The following is a 5225-nucleotide window of genomic DNA, read 5'->3' as shown; positions in this document are numbered from 1 at the left end:
TATATATATATATATATAATTTCTCCTACATGTTGCCTTGGTGCCTTCGGAGCATGATGACAAGTGGTTCATGGGGCGGTAGCGGGTAATAGTATTCTCCTTTGGAATCTATGACCTGCTCGAGCAAAAATCCCGCTATTTCCTCTTGAAGTGCTCGTATGCGCTCCTCTGATAGGAGCTTGTCCCGCACCTCTTTGAACTGTTAAGAAGGAGATCAATATGCATGTGTATTAGTTGTGTGACTAGATATCGACAATCATGTAAGATTTGTGAATAGTGTTCTGGCAAACGTACCCAATCCTGTCTATCAGATCTGCTCCTTTCGGACGCCATCATGCGAATGTTCTCGCAAACGTAGTATGCACACACTTCAGTCCCCGGCGCCTGCTTCAGGGCCTTTACGACAATAAAATTTAATCAGATAATAATTAATCAAGCATGTTAATTAATTAATGGTATTGAAACAAGAATTAAAGAGATGGTAGCTAGCTAGCTAGTACTATTTAATTACTTACCCTGGGTTGATACCAACATAGCTTTTGTCGTCATTTTCCTGAAGTCACCTTGATGTACTTTGCCCAAGCCCTGCCCGCCGGCAAAGAAAATTAATAAAGGGGTTATTAAAAATAGTTCATATCAGGAAATGACGAACTAAATAGGCCGAGATATAGTTAATAATGATTGAAATAACCCGTCGACTATCCCCTTCACGATGCTGTAGTCACTATTTTTTTAAGTAGTGAGTCCAGTACTTCAACTTTTCCTTCGTCAACTTTAATGTCTAACAAGAACCAGTGAAAGCTGCATGCGCATACGTTTGCATGTATAAATTAAGCGAGCATGTGCATAACACTAATCAACTATAACCTAAACCCTATACACTTATTAACATCTAGCTAGTAAGCAAAAACAGAATTTGTAGTACAAGACAGTGTGACTCACTCGAAGTTGTAAGGAAGTAGTATATATTCATTGCTATTGAGATGCTTCAAGAACTCTAGCATGCATTTCTCTACATCTTGTCTACACCATTCCAATTTCCATGTGTATTCATTAACGGTATTTGGGTCAATGAACCCAATGCCATAGCGTCTAGCTTTTTTCATTTTATACATCTTCATCATGCATAATACCACAGAAAAGAATATATAGTGAGGATATATAATTACAGGTAATTAATGATCAATCAATGAGCACTAGAGCTAGCTTAAGACTTAAATTACATAAAGAAATCACTTACAGACAATAGCAACTGACGATAGATTTGTCGAGTGCATCTTGATTGAATAACTGAAATAGTTCTGAATACTCAATGGCCAGAGCTTTCTTATGGAAGTAATGATCTTCCTCGACTTGCACCATGAGGGACTCTCCATTGGAAATCTTGGTAATTTTCATGTACCAATCATGCAATTCATACATTCTCGTTGGGAGGTTCTTGACCTTCTCGGGCTCGACCAAAGGTTGGGCCCGGACATATTTCCGTTTTATTTCCTCATCTCTAAGCGGAGGCATGGGCTCGATCTCGAGGAGTTGTCCAACAGTGATCTTGAGCATTTCAGCCTGCATTATATGCTCCTCGGTTATTACCACATCGCCCAGCTCGGGAACGTAAACGGTTTGCCCACAATAATATTGGGCGCGCGTACTCTCATGTGTTGGCACAACAAGCGGGGTGGGGGGGGGGGCGATTGCGCCGCCTGTTCTCCCAGCTGGGGAACGGTTTTCCCGCATTTTTTGACAGCTGCTTGTTGGCTCGAGCTCGAGCTTGCTTCTTTCTGTAGTCGTGCTCGATGTGCCTTCTTGATTTGGCGCTCATAGTCTGAGTCAACAGGCTTGGGAGCTGGTGGTCTAGCCATACGAATGAAGTGGTCAATCTTTTCCTCAGGCACTTTCTCCCTCGGCAGCGTTGCCGGTTTCGGTCAAAAATGAGCGTCCACTTCGGCCCGCACTATTGCATCGTTTTGCTCCTCGGTCATGTCGTAAGGCCTCTGAGGAAGAGGAGCGAGGCTGCTTGGACCATATTTATATCGCTTGTCTCCGCCTGTACTTTCTGTACTACCTCGACTCGTACCGCTACGCACCATAACTGCGGCGTGTCTCTTCTGCGCTTGCTTAGGCGGCGGAGACGGCTGACGTGGCTTAGTTGGAGGAGGAGGAGTGGCCTGACGCTGTGCCGGACTTGAAGCAGGAGGTGTGGCCTGACACGGTGTCGGACTTGAAGCAGGAGGTGTGGCCTAACGGTGTGCCGGACTTGAAGCAGGAGGTGTGGCCTGACACGGTGGCGGACTTGGAGGAGCGGGAGTCTGCTGACACGGTGGCGGACTTCGAGGAGGAGTTCGCAGACGCGGTGTCGGTGGACTTCGAAAGATGATGCAATCCTTTTTCCATAAGATGAAACAATGTATGGCCTCTCCCAGTGTTTGCTCGTCGTCACCTCCAGGAATGTCAAGCTCTAGCCCCGAATATGGGCCCACCACCTCATCAACCAAGACACGAGCATAGCCCTCTGGAATCGGGGCGCAATGGAAGGTTGCTCCGAGGGTAATTGTAAAAGCAACGGCGTTCGTCACCTTCATGGATATGTTCTTCATTTTGTAGTGTAGCTCACAGTTAGTGTTCTCTATGATGTCATCCACAGGGTATATATCCAGCAGTGCGTCGCCCGGGGCGGAACCAGCGCTGCTTCTCGGCATGGATGGGATGGTGCTATCCAATGCTGGATGATCATCCGCTTGCTGTTGCCGCTGCTGAGACCCCCTTTCCTGGCTAAGTGAGTCGATCTGCTGCTGCTGGAATTTGAGTGCCAAGTCCGCGTGCCTTGCTTCTAGGCCTTGAAGGCGTTCCGCGTCCTGCTTCCTCTGCTCCTCATCCAGCTTCCTCTTCTTCTCCTCCTCCATCTTCTTTCTTGCACGGGTCCTGTAGTCGTCGTTCCATTCCGAAAAGCCCTCATACCAGGGAATAACGCCCTTGCCTCGTGTTCTTCCCGGGTGTTCAGGATTTCCCAGGGCGCGCGTAAGCTCGTTGTTCTCTTTGTTGGGCGTGAACACCCCCTTTCGAGCATCTTCTATTGCGTCAAGTAACTTTTGTTCTGCTCCGTTTAGACTTGCCTTCTTCGAAACCAGGCCTGTCTTCGGGTCCAACGCCCCCCATGCGCATAGAACCAAGTTCTGCACCTGGGGGGGCAGCTCCTAGTAACCGGAGTGACCCCTGCATCCTCCATCTCTTGCTCAGACTTATCCCACTTAGGCATTGCCACCGCGTAGCCACCTGGACCCAGCCTATGGAACTGCGTCTTTTTTGCGGCATTGGCCTTGTTTTTTCTCGACCGTTCCTTAGATAATTCTGATTCCTTGAATTTCACGAAAGCGGGCCAGTGTTCTCTTTGCTTCTCCAGTGTTCCCTTGAATTCTGGAGTCTTCCTTTCTGCAGCGAGGTAGTTGGCCCATACAGTTTTTTTGTGGGTGTTGAATGCAATTGCCATCTTCTTAAGAGCAGCGTCCTTGACTTTCTGCACATCTGCATCAGTGAAATAATCTGGTAGGGTGAAATGTTCCATCAGAGATTCCCAAAGCTTTTGTTTTGCTCTGTCGTCGACCCAAGTAACATCTGGGCGTTTAGTTTTTGGCTCTTTCCATTCTTGAATGGAGATCGGGAGTTGGTCCTTCACAAGAACTCCGCACTGACGAACGAACTTGCTCGCAATGTTCTTAGGCGTGAGGGGTTCGCCACTAGCTTTGATGGAATCGATGTTGTACTTTACACCCTTCTTCAACTTTTTGCTCGGGCCGCACTTTGTCCTGCTGTCTTTAGAAGCCGATTTGCTCGATCCGGAGGGCTGAAATAAGAAAGATCGATTCGTTAATATATCTTCAAATAAAAAAACATGTGATGATCACTAGATGCCTGCTTATATAAATATACCTCGCGCGGTAGTCTTTGTTATTGCAAGATCAACATTGTATTCATCATCATAATCATTGTCTGCGTCATCATAATCATAATCATAGTTCATGACTTCATCAGCTCGGTCGTCGAGATCGAATCATCACCCTCCCCGGTATTGTTTAGATATTGGGAGCCGTCATTTGCTTCATTCAGATCATCTGGCCTGCTAGGGCTGCGTATGATCTCGAACAGGGCCTCTTCTCCCTCTCTGTCGGTATTGTCCGCCATAGCTTTTATTTAACTAATACAGAAGAAATATAAAACAATTAAGTATTCAAATTACAATGCATGGATGCAATCGATAAGGAAAAACTGAATCATATAGTACATAATATGCATCGTCTCGAATAATATATAATCTCGAATACATCGTCTCGAATAATATATAATCTCGAATACATCGTCTCGAATAATATATAATCTCGAATACATCGTCTCGAATAATATATAATCTTGAATACATCACTGGCTAGGTAGCTAATAAAGATCGAATACTATAAAAGAATCTAGGCCACTCGCGGTTCCTGGGGCGCGGGCGGTGGACACCCAAAGACAAGGAACCATCACAGGATCATATCTCCGGTCATCTGCCCAAAGAACCTGCCAGGTATTGGAGAACCTGACGTCCATAGCAGCCATGTAGCGATGGACGTGCTCGTCCTCCTCCCTGACACGACGATGCACCACCTCTGGCGGGGCCGGCTCCCTCTGCACCGAATGTCGCCCACGCGAATGCCACCAAAGGACATCAGGATCGACGACGGGACCCGAGGCCGGGTTCCTCACCAAGCGGCGCGCCCCTCCAGGTAGCACCTCCCAGTGCCAGCCCGGCGGAGCCCAATCCCGGACATGGTCAGCCGGACGTCATCGCGAACGGGTCGACGGCGAGGATGCAGGCCGGGCATCGTCGAGAACAAATACTATATGCCCGCGAAAAGTAACATTTTTTAAATGATTGGATTGTGATAACTAAAATTCTATAAGCAAATTCTAACAATTTGACATTAATCTAATTCATCTAACTAAAACTAATTCTAAAATTTCTAACATTTCTATATACATAACTAATATTTCTATAACTAAAAAACAGAAAAATTGCTAACATTTCTATAAATATTTCTATAACTTAAAAACAGAAAAATTTATAACATTTCTATATAACTAACATTTCTAATATTTCTATAACTAAAAAACAGAAAAATTTCTAACATTTCTCTAAATATTTCTATAACTAAAAAACAGAAAAAATTCTAACATTTCTAATAATATTTCTAGAA

The sequence above is a fragment of the Triticum aestivum genome, chromosome 4D, assembly GCF_018294505.1.
Source record: "Triticum aestivum cultivar Chinese Spring chromosome 4D, IWGSC CS RefSeq v2.1, whole genome shotgun sequence".
NCBI lineage: Eukaryota > Viridiplantae > Streptophyta > Magnoliopsida > Poales > Poaceae > Triticum > Triticum aestivum.
This window is presented reverse-complemented; position numbering follows the sequence as displayed.